This window comes from Meles meles, chromosome 12, assembly GCF_922984935.1.
Source record: "Meles meles chromosome 12, mMelMel3.1 paternal haplotype, whole genome shotgun sequence".
In the NCBI taxonomy this organism is placed as follows: domain Eukaryota; kingdom Metazoa; phylum Chordata; class Mammalia; order Carnivora; family Mustelidae; genus Meles; species Meles meles.
The window spans coordinates 70,323,415-70,344,770 of NC_060077.1; the positions used below are offsets into that span (position 1 = coordinate 70,323,415).

The 21,356-nt window shown below is 52.6% G+C and overlaps 1 protein-coding gene across 1 annotated transcript in view; it reads right to left on the reverse strand.

Annotated features, from left to right (window-relative positions):
* Nucleotides 1-21,356, reverse strand: part of ZBTB7C (zinc finger and BTB domain containing 7C) — a 335,725-nt gene that overhangs the window by 263,407 nt on the left and 50,962 nt on the right. The window contains exon 2 of the mRNA XM_046024019.1: nucleotides 5,762-5,991. The gene's annotated coding sequence lies outside the window, so the exon portion shown is untranslated. The remainder of the gene's footprint in view (nucleotides 1-5,761; nucleotides 5,992-21,356) is intronic.

Below are 21,356 nucleotides of genomic sequence, written 5' to 3' on the forward strand. Positions count from 1 at the left end.
CTACGGCAGGTAGGCCTGAAATCAGAACTCAAACCGGACCCACAGAGTGCATTTGCTTGGCGTGTCTCTTAAGACTCTACCAATCGGGGCACCTGGTGGCTCAGTCAGCTGAGCATCTGACTCTTGATTTCGGCTCAGGTCATGATCTTGTGGTCATGGGACTGAGCCCTGCATTGGGCTCTGTGCTCATCAGGGAGTCTGCTTTTCTCTCTCTCTCCCTCTCCTTCTGCCCTGTTTACGGGCTCACTTTCTCTCTCTAATAAATAAATAAATCCTTAAAAAAAGATTATACTGATCTGTAATAATTTCCCCTACACATCCCTTACCTCCTTCTCAACATCCTATTAGCAAAATGAGGGCATTTGTCCTGAGGTTTCGGTGTGGCTGTGTGGACGGCCTCCCTGCATTGGTGTTTTGCCTGTTCCTCTAGGTCCCGTGTAGAATGGTAGTTAGAGTTACCGGCTTGAGCAGATCTGGTTCAGCTTCACAGCAAGCAAATATCATGGGTAATGCTGTGTCCTTCCTATTACATCTGGCTGTCCAGTGCTTAGCAAAGCTAATACGGACCCACGGGTTTGGATACCTTTTTGAGCAACTAGATCCTCCCAGTGCCTCCAAAGTTTTATACCACATCCTAAAATGTGTTTCTAGATGCATCTCTAACCCTTTGGGACTTGCCCATTTTTCTAAGATTTCATGGGAGACTCTCTCCGACTATGAGGTTCCAAAATCCTATCACCATATCCTTTCTTAGCCTGTCTCGGTGTGACTTTTAACCTTCCCTTTCTTCTTTTTAAAGAAAAGACCTATTTAAATGACCAGCCAAGCTGGGGACCCTGTGCTCCCTACAGTCCAGGCTCTACCAGCAACTCTGTGAGCTCAGCAGGAATCCCAGGGTTTCAACAGCCTGCGGGTTCCTCCAGCCGTCTCCTAGAAGATGAGTCAGAATCTCAAGGAGAACAAGAACACATAGTTGAATATGATAAATATGCATCCAAAATTTTTAAAAACCAAATTACACAAATCAAGCTTATTCTGAGAGGTTCGTTTTGCCAGGGGTCTCTAGTGCTCCAATCAGCATAATTAAATACCAAGATCTCTCTAGAATTGATTGTGGTTTTCACATTTTTTTCTCCTCCAAGGACCATTTCAGTGGGATGATTTTAAGCTAATAAGAACCCCCAAATTAGAAACTAATTAAGGAGATGGAAAATACAAACGTATTTGTTTTTAGTCAGGCACTATTTTTATCAGAGGAATCATGAAAAATTAAAATTGTTAAATACCCATACGAAGGTTGTCAGTCAAGGGCAATGTGGCTTTCCGCCTCTCCCGGCTACAAAAGTGTAAAGGGATATATCAGAAACCACTCCCTGTGTACCCCCAGGAAGCAACAGAGAGGCTAATGTTAAAGAACGGAATGACACACTGTTAGAGACGTGGGGAGGGAAAGTGTGCTGCCATAAGACTTTCAAATCTTTTGTGATTAAGGTTCATCATTCCTCTTTGGAAATGCAAGTGCACCTGGCCTCATGGCAACAGACGTTCTCACACCCGTTGAACAGATGAGAACATTAAGGCCCAGGGAAGGTGAACAACCTGCCCAGGGTCACACAGCCAACTTAGAAAGAGCCATGACTATATCTCTATCTAAATGTGCTTGATGTCGTGAAACAGCCTTCCCACTGTCCTCCAAATGTGCCACGGATTACCTCTTAAAATAGATGTTAAGTCACAATGACACAGGTTTGGAGGGATCCTTTCTGATTCGTGACAGCTTTGAGAACTCGGGGCCCCGGGAGAGGCAGCAGGAAGCAGGAGCCGGCTGCTCCAGGGGATAGGACTTCCTGCCTAGAGAGGCAGCAACACGGGGACCCATAGGCCACTGCAGTGAGCCTCAGAGGACCGCTGACCCCACCACACACAACCACGTGTTGATCCAATCTTGAAAATGGTGCCTTGGTCCCCAGGCCTGGAGTCTCCATTCATTTTGTAGACTTTGCCGTGGTTCTCCAGCACAGCTGATACCCCTTTACTCTCTGTGTCACTGACCTTCACCACCTGCTCCTTCCACAGCAGGCCAGGAGGACATGGGATCTGCCTGCAGGCACTCTCTTTAAACCTCTATCCCATGGCAGAATTCTCACCAAACCTTATTTTGCTGCTGCTGTTGGGGGCCTGTGGCTGGAGTAGATGTCATTCACAAATAATAAAAACCATACCCCCATCCCCAAAATAATAAAAACTATCCCCACACTCTGTGCCAGTGGGTTCCCTTATCCTCAGAGGGAGGTACATGTATGTCTATGGCTCGGGAAAGATAGTGGGTAATAAGGTAGAGATGGGCCTTCGTTTCAAAGGCAGCAGTCAGGAGAGTAGAAATGGAAGGGTTGAAGGACACCCAGTTTTTAGAGCAGGACCCCTGGGGTGGATCCCAAAGAGCACCTTGCAGTATCCAAACCCTAGAGATGAAGGCCTAGGGACCTCAAGATTCCCTATGGCAGAGCTGACACAGGGGCACAGGCTGCCTGCAGGGACTGCCTCCTCCAGATGGCCCCATGGAGGAGGGGCCCCAGGCAGGCCCTGCTGCCATGTGCTGGGATCCAGGCCTCACCTCCCTCCCCATTTTTCCTGACCTGCAAAGCCCCATCATTCCTGTGCAATGGACAGAACCACAGAAATGCCTGCTAGGAAACTTCTGCCAAACTTAGCCAAACTTAGGGGAACTCAAATTGGTTTTTATTTGACTTAAGATAATAACAAGAATTCTTTCTTGACAACAAATGTCATGAGATAATCACTCATTGTTGTATTGAAGTCCTCATCATTACCCAACAAGATAGAAATGATTAGTGCTACTTCCCACAAAGTCTCTGAAGCTCAGAGAGCTTTAGGAACTGCCTGAGGTCAGCCTCAAACCAGCAGATGCTAGAGTTCTAAGACCAGCTGGGGATACCCACCCCCGGGGCTGGTTCCAGAAAACATAAGTCACCATCTAGAACGAGTGATTCAAGTCATCTCAGATCACTGAAGCCAATTTCCCCACGGATGCATGACAAATGTGTCACAAGAAGAGGACACAATAGTGAGTCCTGTTGTTAAGCTCGGGACACCTGGCCGCTGGGTGCCCACTGGCAAGATATTCTAGACTATAGACCTGAGCTGTCCAGGACAGTAGCCACAAGCTGCTTGAAATGTGGCCAGTCCAAATAGAGGGCCACTGCCTATGTCAAATGCACTCAGGACTTGGAAGACTTTGCATGAAAAGGAGAATGGGAAATACTTCATTAACAATTGGCATATTGATCATAGGTTGAAATACTTGGGCCTTTCGAGTTACATGAAATGCAGTATTACAATTAATTTTATATTTACATATTACAATTAATTTGACTTTCTTATGCTTACCTTTTTGTGTGTGGCTACTGGAAAATTTAAAATGCCACGGGTGGTTTACATCTGTGGCTGGTGCTCTCCTAGGCAGCCCTGCTGTAGGACCCACGGCCCGCCTTCCTTTCTATACCCAGCTCACCCTGCCCTGCTCCCAAGAGCAGCACTAGAAGCTGAGGAGGCAAGACCCTCCGGGCATTCAGAGAATGTCCTCTCTTCTCAGCACTTCTGGAAATTTCTGGACCCACCCCTCCCGCCATCTGTCCTACACGGTGCCCATAAAGAACCGTTGGCCCAGCAATTGCCAAGGCACTTGAACCCAGTCACCATTTCTGAGTGTTTGGCTCCACCTTGGACTACACCTTCCATGGCCAGACAAATTCTGAAAATCAGGTTTTCAGAGTCCAGGCCTTGGATCCCCTTCACAATTGTGAGCCTCGGGACCCAGGATGCATTCCTCCCAGCCTCCTTTGCTCCCACCACTGCCAGACCGTGAGCTCCTCCAAGGGCGGCATAATGCAAGCAAGTTCGATGTATTGATCACTTCTTATGGTGCCAGCTGCTGCGCTAAGTGTTTTTGCATGTTTTATTTTATTTAATTCTCCCAACCAGCCTGTGAGTGAGAAAGCATTGCCCCCGTCTTGAAGATAGGAGCCCGAGGCTCCCATGGTCTTGGCTCTGTCCCCACAGCCATGCTTCTTCCTGTGTGCCATCCTCCCTCCCTTAGCAGAAAAGATCCTCATACATCTTTGCATTTCTGGCACCTTGCGCCATGCCCAGCATACAACAGCTACTCAGTAATATTGATAAACTGGGTTAAGAGCCTTTTCATAGACCTGATCCTTTGCTCTTTCTTGCCTTGATCAGGAAGCTTATTACTCCTACCTTTCTGAAACCACACACAAGATGAAAGTCCTCACACAGCACCCTGCAGGACTGGACCTTTGCTGCCCCTATCACCTGCCACCACGGGGCCCTTTAGGTTCAGCCCTGCCGAGGTCCCCAGTCCAGGCTAAGACACATGGACCACCGCCCCCATTTAGAGGTGGTACATGCGAGTAGTCCAGGGTCAGTATGCTGGCTTCTGGGGTCCCCAGAGACACAGCCCCAGGTACCCGTGTAGCTGGCTACCTCCCCAGCAAAGCCCCTCCAAACACAGCCAGACCCCCGACTAGCCTCGCTGGGCTCCCCAGAGCTCAACCCCCCTTCTATTTCCTCATATACACAGGAGCTAAGTCCTGGGCCTGCCTGACCCATTTCCTAGAGCTGGGCTCAGCTTTCTAAATTCCTTCTTCATCTTATTCTTTCTGCCTGATTTAGAACAAGGCCACCCAGAAGTCCTAATTCTCTGCCCCTCCCCACCCCTTGGCTTGACCCAATGGATCCTGACACTGGCCAGCACTGGAATGGAATTTGCCACACCCCCTTGGGCCTCCTGCCCCAGACCATTGGTCCTTCTCCCCCTGCCCTGGTCAATTTCCCAAGGCCCTAAGCTATTTTTGCCTCTGCCCTAGCCTGCCGTTTTCCCCAAAGTGGAAGTTGCCAGAATGGTACCCTATATGACACACAGAGCAAAGACCAGATGACCTATGGGAACAGGCCCTCCATTGGAACAGAACGCACCTTCGGGGTCTCCAGTCCCACCGGCTCCCTTCTTTTTTCTAGCCTCAGACCTCCACCTTCAGGCTCTGGGGACCTGCTTGATGCTTCCTGCTTGGCTGACTTCCCAGGGTCAACTTCTAGATCCAGGGTATCCGCCAGCCCCTTCCTCTGCTCCCCAAATCCCTACTCATAGCCACCCTTGATGATCTGCTGCTTGACTTAGCACCTTGGAGAGAGAGAGGAAACCATAAAGTCCCCTTTTCCTTTACTCTACAAGAAATACCAACCTACTGCCTGGTCCCCTCTTTGGAGAAATCTCAGTCAATCAAGAAGGCTTCCCAACCAGTGAGGTCTCCAGACCTATCCCCCAAGGATCCGCCAAGCGCTCCTGCACCCCTCACCGCCTGTTTCCCCACTGGCATCAACTCCCGGCTTCCCAAGGGAGCCAATGGGGAATAATGACTTCTTGATTTGTTACTTTGAGCTCTGCAAACCAGAGGTGCTACGTCTACAAAGGCATCACGCCTTCCCATACGGCATAGGAAACGAACCCAGCCGATGCTACATCTTCCGGTGCCAGGCTGCAGCGAGTGCACGGAGCAGAAACTAATAACTAGAAAGCGTCCATCTATCATCTTATCAGGCCTTACGGCACTTTGTTTGCATAGTTATCTTTCCAAGGGTTGACATTTGATGTCTACTGCAGGCTGATGTATTCTCCTACCTGCCACATCCTTCAGAGAGGATAGATGAGCCTCAGGTTCATTACCTGTCATTACACCGTGTACATGTCGCTGGGGGCCGAAGCATCGATTCTTCTTGAGTCTCCCTGGTGGCGAAGCCCTCCCGACGTGGCGGCCCCAGGTCTGGCGGTCTGCAGAAGACGCTCACTCCTCAGGCCCTGGCTGCGATCCACGCCATTCCCTCCTGCTCTTCCTGGCTGGCCCACTCCTCGGAGGTGACAGCACGTTCTGAGCTCCCAGCTGCTTCAGAAAGGACCTGCAAAAAGAAGAGAGGCCTCTGTCACCCACCGCGAACCGAAACACTGTCCCAGTTTTAACCGTTCTAAAATTTTCCAGCCATTGTCTTATTATTCTTTATGATTAGGTCCTGCAATTGCTGGTGACCATACGTATTTCACTGCAGCCAGGATCTTCACTGCCAAGGTCCCACCCACCAGCCCCGCCCCCGGGCCACAGTGCACATGCCCCCAGGCACACACACCCTCAGTCCTGTTTTCTTACCTCTGTCTATTTGTTTTCTCTGCCTGTAAGACCTACCCTTCATCCTACCCACTCTTCAGAGCTCAGCTCTTAACACCGACAGAACCTTATTATCCCAGGAAAGAGGAGGGAACGGGGCACTCTCCGTCCACAGATGAGACCACAGAGAACAGACCCATGCCCATCAGGGACACTCCTCAATGCCTGCAGCCCAGGCCCCTGGGGTGAGGCTTCCAGCACGCTGTGGTGTGGGGGCTCCAGGCAGGTCCCCCACCTGTGGCTTATTATGAACCTCCTTTTGCAGTCCTTGGGCTCAGAGCAAGAGACAAGAGAGGACACGCAAGCCTCACTGAGTAAGGGACGCAGACTGGCTCCACTGAGTGACAGCATCTCCTAGCCAAGGCCACAGCTCACACTCTAAGGGGTGGCCAGCCTGGAGGTCTGCTCACCTCTGAGGACTGGGTCCCCAATAGACACAGCGCTGTACCTCTAGCCAGTCATGGCCTCCACTTCTGAAGGTACAAGGGGAGGGTTCCTGCTACCCAGATGGCCATAACCCTGAGCTCCACCCTGGCCCTGGCCTTCTCGGAGCCTCAGTGAGCCCACAGCTGGGAAGCGGCTGTGGCAGGTGGAGAGCGCCCACCAGGGCACTCAGCACTACCAGTGAGGGGCAGCACCATGGACAGAGATGAGAGTGGCAAAGGAAGGCAGAGATCCGAGGTCCCATGAATTCCATAAGCATAACGATAACAGTGTCTTACAACACATACAATGATAAACACTCTTCAATCTGCTTTGACATCATTGGATCTCTTTGGTTTCAGAATAGCAAGGTAAGGGGGTATTTTAAAGATGAGGAGACAGAGCACAGAGACATTGAGAATCTTGATAACGGTCACACAGTAAGTGGGTGAAAGAGCCAAGACAGGAACTCCTGACTCCCAATTACCATTCTTTCCAGCAAGCTCCCAGGTCCTAGGCTAACCCCCCGTCACCTCAGCGGGGTGGTGGGTCAAGTGGAGTAGGAAGGGGAAGGGGAACAGAGACATGCTTGGCCTGCTACGGGAGGATGGGGACAAGAGAGCAATCATGCCTTCAGCTTCTTCCCTGAGAGGAAGGTCTGGGAAAGGAAGCACAGAGAACAGAATAGGAAGACAGTGATATGCAGGCTCCCAGCTAACAGGAGCAGCTCAGGCAAAGAGGAAATTGGCTGTGATAAACAGCTACAGCTTTGGGGTGCGGGGCTGTGCTGACCTTGAGCTTCCTGGGGGACCTGACTCTATGGCTCCAACCTCCAAGGCATTTCTGGGCAAGACATCGCCAGGGGTGGTGTTTGTGCATCACTTGGAACAAACAAGGCAATTGCTGTTACAAGTTTCAAAAAGCGTATATACATTTCTATGTTCTTTCGTATAGGTGATATGCTCCTAAATAATAAAAATTTTTAAAAATCCACACTGTCTCACCTGTATGAGGAAAGATCTGCTCCTGGACAGTAGGATGCCCTGCTTGATTCCAGAGCTGCTCTGCTTCTATTGACAAGGGAGAATCACAACTTGGAAATCTCTACCTGGCAGTAGAAGGCGGGGCCAACCCAGCTCCTTCCAGAGCAAAGCGGCACTGGCCACAGGCCTGGAAACCCAGGAGATGGGGCAAATCCATGGAGCTGGGCAGAACAACATGACCCAAACACCAATGGCAGCCACAGCACCTGGTGCAACCCCATGCACCCCGCTCCATCCAGTCCACCGTGGACTAGACCTCCCAACGTGGGGCTATGGGAAGAGCAGCAAATCATTCCCTTGCCCTTAGGTCTCTGAGTCCCAGGCAGCCCAGGGGGTTCTTAGTCAACCCTGGAGCTCTTAAGTGAGCCCTGCTATGTGCTGGGGATGCCCTGGCGGGGGAAGGAGGAGAATAAGCCGACCCCCTTAGAAGCCAGTCACCAGCCTCTCCCACCAGCTGCGTGGTCACCCAGCAGCTGTAGCTCCAGAGGCAAACAGCTCAGCTCATAAATTCTTGTTGAGGGTTGGAGGGGGTGGGTGAGGAGAGCCACGCTCGTGGGCCCCCCTGCAAGGTGGGGCTGAACCACATTCACAGCAGATGGTGCTGTCGCCCCCACGCCGGGATTCTCATTCCTAATTATCTGTGCTGTCAGCAAAACAATTAAACCTCGAAGAAAAATTGCACCGTCCACTCCCAACCATATGAAAAGGCAATTTTTCCCAAGGACGAGGGACACTTAGGGCAGTGGCAGACGGAAAGTAGGGCAGCCTTGCCTTCGGTTCTGGATCTCACTCACCCTGGGCAATTTCACCATCCTCTGACCTCCGCGGTCTGGGAGGCATCCCGGGAGCCCCAGCAGCCCCCCAGCCTCCGAACCTGAACAGCCTTTCCCATAAGAAGGCGGGGAGCCTGAGCCCTAGGGCCCCCTGCACCCCACTGTGCTACCGTTCTACAAGCCCTGGTCTTTTCTTCCAAACGTTAAGTCCCTCTGGTGCTGAGACCGCTTTTCTGTCCGTTCCTTCATTCATTTGCTCACTTGCTTATTCATCTGTTTGCTCATTCATCCAGTCATTGCGTATTTACCGTGTTGCTCCCAGGAGATACAAAGAAAATATCTATTCAGCCTTCTTGACCATGGCTTGGAGGCTTCTTCCCTGAGATGGGGGGGGGGGCAGGGGCAGGGGTGGATGGGGCAGGGAGGGCTGGGGACCACCAGCCAGGAGCAGGAGCACGTGGCAGGGGCTTGGTTTCAGGCCATAGGAGGGAAACCCTGTTGCTGCATTTGGATTCTCTCTGAAGATTCAGCGGCAGGAAGGCAGACTGCTCTCCCGAGAGCTGAATTTGAGCGAGTCACTCCAGTCCCCAGAGCAGGCAGGCCTGCAGAGGATGGAGAGGGGTGATGGGAGGCGAGCCCTAGGCCCCCCCACCCCCACCCAGCGCTGTGGGGGCTGGCAGTCACCAAGGTCTGCACCTCCCAGGTGCTCAGGAAGTATCAGAGGCGAGTGGAATGAACCAGAGCGCCCCTCCTTAGAGGAACTGTTTTAAAAGCAAAGGGAAAAATAAATTCAGATTGGGGGGAAAAAAAAAGCAGAGGGAGTTTTTACAGGGCTGGGGCATGATGGTTGTCCCCAGGAAGCTACGCTTTAAGGCCGAGATCATTTGATCTAGATTATCCCTCCCCACACGATGCCATGGAAGAGCAAGCAGGGTGAGCAAGAGATGCTCGGACCTCTCTGGTCAGTGCTGAGCAAGCCTTTGGGGATGAGGACGTCAGGGCCACATTTCATAGGTTCCACGTGGAGAGGCTGATGGGCTGGCCGCTTTCAGGGAGACAGAGTGAGATGCTCCTGCAGGTGACCCCATACCCAGCCTCCCTCCAGTCCCACTCCCACTGCCCCCCAGGACTGCCCCTGAACAGCCCTGGGGAATTCACAAGGCAAAAAGGAAAGTCCAGGTTGGGGCATTGCTGGGCCCCCCATGGGGCTGCAGGCCCCCTGCTCAGACAGGGCCAGCGCTCTGGGCACTGGGAGAAGGAGTGCGGAGCACAGAGAGGGATGGACTAGGGTGGAGTGGGGTAGGGAGCTGGGGCCCCTCCTCCACCACCATTTTGACATCTTTGTTCCCTCTCCCCATTGCCCATCGGCCACCAGCACTTGCCCTCACACAGGCCCTGATGCCAGCTCCTCGGCATAAAAGGAGCGTGTTTATATTCAAAGCCACTGTTGCCCACTCAGAATCTGCCCACTCGAAGGCAGCGCATGTGACTGCACCCCCTGCCCAGAGTCCAAGCGGGACCGACGCCAACCCCTGGCTGGAGACGTTTCTAAATATGAGCCTGGCACAAAGAGTCAGGTTCCCAGGCCTCCTCTGCCCTGGGAGACCCAGCCAGGATTTTCAAGGCTGCTGGGAGGGAGAGGGCTGGTGGGGACAGGCAGAATCAGGAGGCAGCCAGCTGAGACAGCCATCAGCCCTGGAAATATGGCCTGCACCCCTCCCTGGCCTTCCAGCCTCGTTAAGGGGAGAGAAAGGATTGCCCTGCATCCAGAAAGTCTAATCAATTGCCCGCAACCCTTGGCAGTGGGGACAGGAAAGCCACTGCCTGCTCAAATGTGCACAGATTAAAAATATACAAATGGAATCTTTTTCTTCCCCTCTCCTCAACCCCCTGAAGCCTGGGTTGCTCGTTAAAAATAGCCTTGCTGTGGTGTGGATCCTACAAAACCCAATGGCTGGCAGGAAAATGAAGGAGCCATCTGAGGCGGCGCTAAGTGGTCACCCCTGGGGAGTGGGCTGGGAAGAGCCAGGAGAGGGTGCCTTCAGGTGTTTCTAGACAAACTGCTTGAATTTTTAACAATAAGCAGACATTATTATTTTTTTTTTAATGAAAGCTTATCCATTGCACCCTCCAACCTAAGCTGAAAGCTAAACATCCACGGACCTAGCCTCGTGCTGCCTGGCCTGGCAGCGCACATACCCTTGGCTCCCAGGGCAACTGGTACAAAGAAAGTCCAGAGTCATGAAAAGAGCCCTGAATCCAGAATCAGGGTCTCAGATCTGTAACTAACTGGCTGTGTGACCTCAGACAGGTCATTGAGCTCTCTGGGTGTTTACTTCCTCAACTAAAAAGTGAGTTGGATTCCATGCTAAGCCAGGTACCTTCTAGTCCTGGCGTCTCAATTTTTGGTATTGAGGGAAAACATCTAAGACTTGCCCTCTGTTTCTCCCCAGCATGAATAGGCCAGGGGACTGCGTCCCTGGGCAGAGGTGGGGTTTTAAAATCAGCAAGCAGGTAGAAAGGTGAGAAGCTGTTCTGAGAGCAGAGACCGACTGCGTAACTTGTTGACGAAATGCCGAGTAGAAAGAGCATCACGTCAGGACCCACAGTGTCCTGGGTTCAAATCCTGCATTCAGCGGTCAGTAACTATCTGAACTCAGGCCATTGCTTACAGGCAAATCAACCTCCTCATCTGTAACACGGGGTCAGAATACCCACGTGCAAAGTGGGCGTGAATATAACCGAAACACAGTGAAATGGTACCCAGCTCACTGTAGCTGCTTAACATCCTTTCATTCTTTTCTCTTTCCTGTCATTCACTCCACCCTGCATTGCAGGGCAGTTAAGGGCTGGGCCCTGGATCAGGCTTGTGTCCCCGCTCCACCGGCCATTAGCTTGTGAGCCTGGCCAATTTCTCTGTGCCTCAGCCTCTGCCCCTGTAGACTGGGAGCGAGCTACGAGCGGTTGCCTAGTGGCCCCAGCCCACAGCCCTGCCTGTGCTAGCCAACTGGGCCCTCGGCTTTCCATCTTGTGTCTTCCATGGGTTTGCCATTTTGGGCTTTCCTCCCAGGCAACCCCCTACCCTTCAACCTCTCCAGGGATCCTGGACCACAGTGGCCCACCACCTGGAGTGATCCTGCTGATCTGGTCCTTCCCTATTTACCCTTACCTCCTCTCCACTTGGTCTCCGCTCAGCAGGCTATGCACCTGGCTGGGAGTGTGGATTTTATCCTGGAGGCGCCGGGAGTGTGTCTCAGATCAGTGCTTCCCAAGCTTTAATGTGCTTATGAATCACCTGGGGATCTTGTCAAAATACAGATGCGGGTTCTGATTCAGGAGGTGCCACATGGGGTCTCAGACTCTGCATTTCTAACAAGCTCCCATGGGATGTCCATGCCACGGGTCTGGGACCACCCTTTGATTAGTGAGGCTGTAGAGTGGAGGAAATCCTAACGTGTGTGTGTGTGTGTGTGTGTGTGTGTGTGTGTGTGTGTGTGTATAGGGGACAGGGACAAGGCAGACCAATTATCCACATCGAAAAAAGATGACAGAGATGGCACCACGGAGACCAAGGGTGGATTCAAGAGATGCCGAAGAGGAAAAATGGGAGACTGTTTTACCAAATTATGTGACCTGATCCAAATAATAAAGATCACACTGATGGGCATAACGTAGGAACACGGAAACATGCTTACGACATATCAGCTGAGAAAGCGGACTGCCAATCATGCACACATTGTGTCTTCAACTCCGCCAAAGGCGCATCTAAGGAGCCTGGTGGGAAGGCTACAGCAAAGGACGCCCCCCTCCATCCGCCCCCTTCCCCCCCACAGGATTACACGAACGCCACCACGTGCATTTTCATTTCTCTGTCATCTTCTAGATGTTCTCGATGACGTCTCACCAGTTTCGTAATTCCAAACTTACCTTCTACATGTTCTTATCTGCCCACTTCCCTCGACTGTCAGTTATTCTGTGTCATTGAGGTCTGATGTATTTCGAGCACAAACTGCCATTTGCTGCAAGGGTTGGAACACCGCGCGTTAAATCTTCTCAAACCCAAAAATAAAGCAACCCAGATTCTGTTTTTCCTCTAAGCCAAGGGTCCAGTGCTTTGGAAGGCCGGCGCTATCACCTCTCACTATAGCAACAGGGAGACCCTGGTGACCCCGAGCTTACGGTTATTAAGAGTAAAAATAGGAAGTCTGTAGATAGACGTTCAGTAAGAAGCCGCGCTGGACAAGCCAGGCTTGCCTCTCTTGCGGGGAAGAAAAAGCAAAAATCAGACTCTAGCAGCTGATTCCTGCAAGATTGCAAGGTGCGCTTGGCATTTTCTTCTGTGTTCCTCAGGTCGGGGCGATAAGCTGCCTTTCAAACCAGTTCCTAACACACCTGGAGGTAGGCTGTTCTGGAATAGGAGGCAAACGTTCCAACCAGGGGATGCCTGTGGCTCACTTACGTACTGGGCATGCTCACACCACTCCCAGCTCTCTGCCCCCAGACTGCCCTGTGCACTCCTGGCGACACCAGCTTTCCATCCACTCGGAACCCCATCCCATTCCGTGCAGGGTGTCTCCGGCCGGTCCTTGGGCAGATGCTTTGGGACCCCCCAGTCTCCCATCAAGACCTTGGCTTTTATGGGAGGTGGGAGGAGGTCCTGGCCCTGGTCTGGCCTCTCCTGCGGGAGATACAGTGTCTGCACTCGGGCCTGCTCCCCAGCTCCTGAATCCACTTTGCTCTCTAGTGATTCAAGGTCAAGGCCCAGCCCCGCCAGCAACAGGCTGTGGAAATTTGGCCAAACTCCTTCCTATCTCTGAGCCTCAGTTACATCAGCCATACCCATTTTCAAAAGGGTTTATGGAATCTTGTGGTCTTTTTTGGTCCTAACGCTCCATGAGGCCAAGAGATACCACCATTTATCTGGCAATACAGATGAGGTATTTCACAGGCAAAGATTTTTCTAGATAACTGAAACAACTGCCCCTTCAAACAACAAAATGTGTCTTCTTTTAACCCTACCCTGAACAAATTATTTTTCTAAATGTGTGCGTGTTTCTCTTCCTTTTTGCGGCAAAGGATATAAAACCTAAACTTTGCTGTGGACATCTGTCCCTGGCTTTGCTCCACAAAGCCCTTGCTGTGGCTAAGGTGCTGAACGTGATGTGACCTTGTCTAGACAGCCATCCTGTGTCTCCGGGAGGCTCTTTGCTGTCCTGGGTGGTACTGTCCCCACTGCAGGAGTGGGGAGGCTTCTCTTTTCTTCTCTCTGCCCCTTCCCAATGGAAGGCTCCCAGGCCTCATGCTGTCTGTTTGGGTATGCCTGCCTAAAGAAGCTTCTTGGGGGGCGCCTGGGTGGCTCAGTGGGTTAAGGCCTCTGCCTTCGGCTCAGGTCATGATCTCAGGGTCCTGGGATCGAGCCCCGCATTGGGCTCTCTGCTCAGCGGGGAGCCTGCTTCCCTCTCTCTCTCTGCCTGCCTCTCTACCTACTTGTGATCTCTGTCTGTCAAATAAATAAATAAAATCTTAAAAAAAAAAAAAAAGAAGCTTCTTGGATTCTAATGCACAACTTAGAATCCTCCTGGGCTGGGCAACCGTGGGACTCTGAGCCACTTCGAGATTTCTGTTCTGGGTAGGAGGAGTGATGGCAGGCTGATCTCTGGGTAAGTGAGGTGACGGTCTCTTGACCCTGCACCTGAACTGACACTTATTTCTGCTTCCCTGGGTGCTTTTTCTGGATGCGGGTTGAGAGACCGTCAGAGTTGCTGACATTACTACACAGGCCAGACGAGAAGGCAAGCTCAGATTTAGAATTTAACCCCAATTCTGTGTCTCCCCCTCCAAACCGACCCTCAAGTTTCAGTGGGCCTTTGCCTTGTGTCCTCTCTAAGAGATGCTACAAGTCCCCAATTGAGGCTTTCTTTTCTCTGCTTCCCCGAGAAACCCAGTTGGAGGCATTAGCCCAGAGGCAGGCTCATCCCTAAGCCAGAAACTTATGGGGGAGCCATCCATGTGCCTCATCTGTCCTCTCCCAGGCAAGGTAGTAGGAAGACTTGATGCCCTCTGCCCTTGCCCCTCCATGGCAGATGGGAGCCAGCTAACCCCAAAAGGCTCTTAAGGCCTCCTCTGCACACCAGGCTTCCAGCATCCTCTTCTCCCACCTGACCAGTCAACTCTATTTCATCACCAACCCTACACATGTCCCCAGAACATACGAACTTCCTGTTCCATGCACAGTGGAGCCCACCACAGCACAAATCTTCTGGGAGACCCCAACAGAGAGCCTGGAATTGGTGGTCAGGAAAGAGAATTCCTGAGTTTTCAAGCGTGGAGGTGGGTAGTTCAGAAAGATGGCCTTGATGGGGAGGCCAGGCTGCCCAAGACAGGAGGGGGAGGCTGCTGGGGATGAAACATCAAAGCCACTTTGAGACCAAGGCTGGAGATGGCTTGCAAAATGCTGAGTCAGCAAGAACAGGGCAGGGAATGGGGGCAGAGATGGCCTGGGAGATGGGCATGGGAGGCGACCGAGGGAAGAAGGTGGGGTGACCAGTAGCCCTGGCATTGGTATGAGGACAGAGCTATCAGTCCTACCTCACAAACAGACCTGACCCATGCTGTCCCCATGAGGCCTGTTAGAAAGGGACCTCTGCAAACCCACATCCCTGCTTGGGTCCAGGCTAGGGAGCAGTATAGCAACAACAACAACAACAAAAAAATGTACCACGACAGGGGCGCCTGGGTGGCTCAGTGGGTTAAAGCCTCTGCCTTCAGCTCAGGTCATGATCCCAGTGTCCTGGGATCGAGCCCCACATCGGGCTGTCTGCTCAGCAGGGAGCCTGTTTCCTCCTGTCCCTCTACCTGCCTCTCTGCCTACTTGTGATCTCTGTCTGTCAAATAAATAAATAAAATCTTTAAAAAAAAAAAATGTACCAAGACAGTAAAACATCACAAGCCTTGCAAAATAATAACCAGTGCCTGGACCCAGGCATTTCCCAAGGATAGGTCAAGGCAACCATCACGGCCACCCTAGCCCAGAACTGGCCCCCCTACTTCTGCTTTGCCAGCCCATCTACCCAGAGGGAGTTTATACACGGTTGGAGCTGGTGTGAACACGGGCCAGAGCAAAAGACAAGCTCAGGTTTAGAATTCAGTTCCAACACTGTACCTCCCAGTATCATCCCAGGTCTGCGACCAGCCCCCCACTTTTACCGATGAGCAAACTGAGGTTTAGAAAGGGTTAAGCAGTCAAGATAACAGAGCTCGTAAATGGGGGGTCTGCTTTTGTACCCTCAGCTCTGGGCCCCCTTGGCTGCCACACATCCCCAGACCTCCAATTCCTGATTCCTCGCTGGGGGCAAGGACAATGGCTCTGGGCTGCTTTGCTCTGGGAGACCTTCCTGTCTCCCTGCATGAAAACGCCGCTCCCGGTCTCCGGCGGAGGCCAAGATGGGGCGGCAGGATCACTCCCTCAGGTAGGGCTGGTTTCCAAGAGGTACGGTGTGTCCACGTGTCACCTGGCTGTGCACTCTGCGCCCGCCCACGCAGAGCATTTGGTCAGGAGAGGACGGCAGAGACAGAGCCGGAACAGAGGACACCGGAAGCTGGAGGTGGGGAGGAGAGGGGAGCAGCGGGGGGGAGGGCAGCTGGGGCTGCAGCCCTGGGTGTGGCACTGGCAGGACTCGAGAAGTACCTACGAGCAGCTGGGTGGCCCCTTCAAGTCAAGATAGCGGCACCCTGGCCACCCATGACAGGGAAGGAGGGCCGAAGGAGGAAGTCATTTTACCTTCACGTCCAGGATAAATGGCCACAGACAAAGGAAATGGCGGAGAACGAGGACAGGTTTTCTGGTTACAGACTAGGCTCCAAGACCAAGTTTCCATCCGTTAGTTTCTTGCATCCTTTCTTACGCGCACCTGGCACTGCCCAGGGCAAGCTACGGAGCCTGCACAGATACTCTCATTCAACAGGTTTTCAGCGAGTCCCTGTTATATGTCTGGCCTTCCCGGGATGATGAGCGGACAACAGACCCCTACCTGAGGGAACATGAGGTCTCGTGAGAGCAGCCAGGACGGCACCTCCCAAAGCAGAGGACCCAGAGTCCCCCAATCCCTGAGTGATGCCCGAATGCATGGCCCACACTAAGTGCTTTAAGAATATTCAGGGTAGAACCAAAATTCTCAAGAGGCAGTGGGTCCTCCAGCTCTAGAGGTATTCAAGGCAGGCTGGCCACAGGCAGGGGCAGGAAGGTGAGTCTGGTCCACTGAGACCTGAGAAGGTTCTAGAAATGCGATGCCCAACAGTGGGGGGGGGGTGCGGGGACACAGGGCACACATCCCTGGGAGCTGGCTTTAAAGGGAGGGGGAGGTGCTGCAAAACCTGCCAGGAAGCCTCTGGGGCAGAGACCATTTCCTTTTCATTTTGAGGCCCCTGTTAATATGTCCTTGCGTTTCTATCCCCTGAGACTTTATGCCTATATAAATAAATAGTAATATGTATTATTTTTACCCTTTTTTACACACGTGGCCCTGTACTGTTCTGCATTGTGTTCTTATCATAATACCAGTGAAATCACCCCAGACCAGTATACAAAAGCGCCCTGGTTCTTTTCACGACTGCCCGCTCTTCCACTGCCGATGGACGTTTATGTCGTGTCCGATCTCCCGCTCTTACAAACAGCCCTGCAGTGAACAGGCTTGCAAATATGCCCTTTCCTGCACGTGCCTGGATCTGCGGGAGAGAAGTGGCACTCCTGGGCCAAAGATGCTTAACCGAAATTTCACAGCTACTGTCGAATTGCCCTCTGGAGAGTTGAACCCCCTCCTCCAGCCCTGTAGAGGAGTGAGCTCACTGTGGCGGGGATGCCAAGGCTTACATTTCCTCTGTGTCCCCAGGGTGCTCATTCCAGGGATAGACTCGGGAAGACTTTGGGGGTCACCACTGCTCACGGTCATCTGGACTCTTAGTAATGGGGGCTGGGCCAGAGAGGAGGGTAAAGCCAGCAGGCAGCAAAGGGAGGGTCCAAGTTCGGAGGAGTTGAAAGAGCAGTGGCTTTGCGCACGTGGGCAGCCAAACTGCCCCTCCTGTGCGGAGATCCCTCTGGGCGGACAGACAACAGGTTGCCTCAGTGCAAAAAGCATATGAGCACGGTCTCAAGGAGGGACTCTCAGCATGTGCTCCAAGAGGCGATTACAAGTGTCTGTGGGTTTCTGAAGTCCCAGCTGCACCCGTGTTAAGAAAGAACCGTTTTCTTGCTGTTAATGCACTCCTGGTGGAGATGTTGCTTCGAATTGAATGAGCCTTTTATGTGCTGAAGTCAAACGCGATCTCAAAGATAAGTTAAATCACTTATTCTGGAGAACATGAAAACTTCGATCGCAATGATTAAGACCTCACAGCAGCAGTTGCTAGACCAGGACAGCCCCGAAAGGACCCACTGCCCCCACCAGCCTGAACTTGGCCCCACCAGCAGGGCAAGCTCAGGCTCTGGCACAGGACCCAGAATCCCACCCAGTGGGAGATTTCTGTCTGGCAGAGCAGAGAGGAGGCTGGAGGGGAGAGAGCAAGGGGGCCTGAGGGGCTCCGCTATGTCCCCTGCCCAGCTCCCTTCCTCAGCCCTCTCCAACCTCTACTAGGCCTTCTAGCTTCAGCTCTTCCAAATTCAGCAGGCACCCCAAACCATGTTCCTAGAGCACTTCTGACCGGAACAGGAACCCCGTCCGTCTACCTGGCTTGGCATCCACAGACTGGGAGCGCTCTGAGGCAGAATCCAGCACCCTATTCAAGCCCCACTCAAGTACTCGACACGTGCTCGATGAGGGAATGAAACAGAGCCCCAGGAGCAGTCAGAATAGCTCCCTGCCCTAATAATGTCACCCACCAATGATCCCGGTCCTAGGGGTGCCAGCCACTGTAGTAGGCCCTGGGGCATCTGATTCCTGGACTAGCCGACGGGGTTCCAACTGGGCTTCCTGAACTTAAAGGCCACGCTGGCCCTAAAGGCCCACTGTTTGAGGTACTTTTTTCATGCAAGTATCACCCTGAGGAACCACCCCCCCCAAGGAGTCACCCCATCACTCAGTGGTGCTCTTTACCTCCTCCGTCAGTTAGCGGGGGGGCACATGGACAGAAAGTCTCGATCTAGGGCCCTGCTGTCCATGGAGGTGAGACAAGTCTCCAAAATCCTAAAAGTAATGTGGAAATGGAAACTGCCACCATGATAACCCTTTCCTTGACCCACGTCTTGCAGTCTGCATAGAGCTTCCTATCTAGTACCTTCTGATCCTCAAGGCAACGCCGAGGCAAGTGGGGACAGTCATACCCAATTCACAGATACGAAAACGGAGATGAGGATAGCTCAAGCCCCCAGTCACCCCGGTAACACGGGGCCGAGCTGAGAGCTGTGTCCGGGTCTTCCGCCTCCAAATCGAGTGTTCTGTTGACCACAGCAAGAGGCACCAGCCTTGCCTAAAGCCACAGCTTCCAGCTGTGCAGAAAACCCTCTTCCTTCTTCAACCCTTCCCCTTCCCTGAACTCGCTGATGGAAAGAGCTTCCCAGGGCTCTTTATAACCAGCAGTGTTGGGGGGCAGGGGGGGCAGCCTCCCCAGGCTGACCCACTCTGGGGCTTCAGGAGAGGCCCTGTCCCCCAATTTCCTCCAATTCTCCATACCTTTGATATTAAAACCATGCAGTGACCATAATCTGGGCATTTCCAGGAAAACACACTCGGGGTTTTCCTGAAGGGTGGCAGTCCTTTGTGACAACAGGGAGAGCTGAGCAGGGCTGGCCTCTCGGTACAGGGCTACCTACTCCTCTCCTGGCTCCAAGCATGTCTTCTTAGTGACCCCTGATAACTGCAGGTCAGGGTTAGCCTGGGGGAGGAGGAGAACAGTTGCATGCCCGGCCCACAGCCGTCACACAGTCTGGAAGAGGCCAGGCCCAAGGGCCCTTCTTGCATTTCCCATCACAGCATGGGAGGGAGCAGTGGAGACAGAGCCCCCATGCTGGGCCTCTGAGTCCACTCCCCGGAAAAGACTTTATCCGCACTCTAAGCCACCTTGCAGGCCCCCCAATTTTTCCTTCACCCAGTGAATTATGTGGAACAAAACACAATCAATTGGTAGCAGAAATCAGACCCCCATGTCTCAGAGACCTTCATTCTACAAAAACATTGTCCAAGAGGGGACTGCCTAGGAATACACCTGTGTGATTCACACCTGCGGGCAAAACGCCGTCTCTCTACCTGGCCCATTTCAATAAGCAGGTGTCTCAGGTTGACATAACCAAACTCAACAGGAACACAATTAATGACGTGGCTCCTAACAGTTTTGTGTTGGAACTTTCCGTGCGGTATAGACACTGCTCTCCCTTACGGAGACCATCTGATCTGGGAAAGCCACTTCGAAATGAAAAAATAAGGTAATTAATCACCTGGCAGAAGGACTCACTAGAGATTTCCTTGTCAGCTCGTCATCCCCGAATACAATTACAACTGCGTTCCTCTTCCCACACGGTTGGAGGAGCATTCGTAACTAAGGGACTTGGGATCATGGCCTGAGAGGTACAGCTATTCCTGCTTCCTGGCTGCAAATCTCGCCCCGATTTCAACCTGTTAGCCAGTTAAGAGGGAGAGGAGAAGGCTGGCGTGTCAGGGTTGGTTGGAAACCCAGCAGTACAAATCCCTCCATGTTCTACAGAAGTGAAGGGAAATGGGGTGAACAAAGACATTGGGACAAGCTATTGTGAGCCTCCCAAGCACACTGATGCCCTCCTGTGCCATGGGCATCCAGGCCCCTCTGGCCTCACACCATCCAGAACATTCTTGCTGACCAGCCTCGAGAGGGCTTTCCCTATATCCACCGTGTCTCTTGCTTCCTCTCTGATCAGCAAGCTGTGATAGGACGCCTCTGCCACACCTAGACTCTCCCTACCTGCCTCCAGGTTCATCAAGGTTTACCTGTTCTACGTCTGCTGCCTACTGGTGCCTGGAGAAGACTGCCATGGCAACCTCCTCTAAGGTGACCTAGCATAGCATGCCAAGGTGCATTTCTTTCCTTCTTGAGCATTTCCGGTGCATAGCATGAGCCTTTTGGAGACAGTCACATTTTTGAACAAAAGGAATTAATCTCTAATGGTGAAATTGCAAGAACTGTGGGGAAGAAACTGGGCGATGGGGAATAGGTGACAGCAGAGAAATCTCTGAGATGCAGCCTTGAAATGCTGCCACATGGACTGGCCACGAGCTACTACTGAAAAATCTGTTTTTCAAAATGTAAAACAGTCAATTTCCAGATGTCTGCTTTGGGGAGCCAAGCTGCTGTTGATTTGTTCCCAGTTCATCAAGGAATAAAGTCTGAGCTCCTCACCGAAGCAGTTCAGGCCTTCCACGGGGCCCCGCTCCTGCAATGCCTTCTCTCCTCCCTGCGCCGAGGAAGAGCCCCCCTCGGTCCCCTTGCTTCTGCACTGTGTGCTCCAGGCCAACTCTGGGCTTGCCAGTCTGGGCGTACACGCACTGCCCAGCCCCGAAGGCCTCTCTTTCACTGGAGCCACCTGCCGCGCAGATCAGGGGATGCACCCTCATCCAAGGTCCTATTTGGGCAGTGCACGCGTGGCATGGTCATCCGGGTCGCCCACCCTCACAGCTTCGGGAGGCCTCCCCCCACCACAGCGCACTCCTTCTCCCAACTTCCTCTGTGCTTCTGTCTTTGGTGCACCCCAGGACTTGGACACCCGCTATTCTCTCGATCTGGGTGGGTGGGGGTAGGTCTCCAGGGGTAGTGACGGGGTCCAGAGCCTGTAGAAACCACCCCCACGCCCAGCCTAATAGGCTGGGAATCTGGCCTTGGCTTTCCAAGTGTGGTCCTGGGAC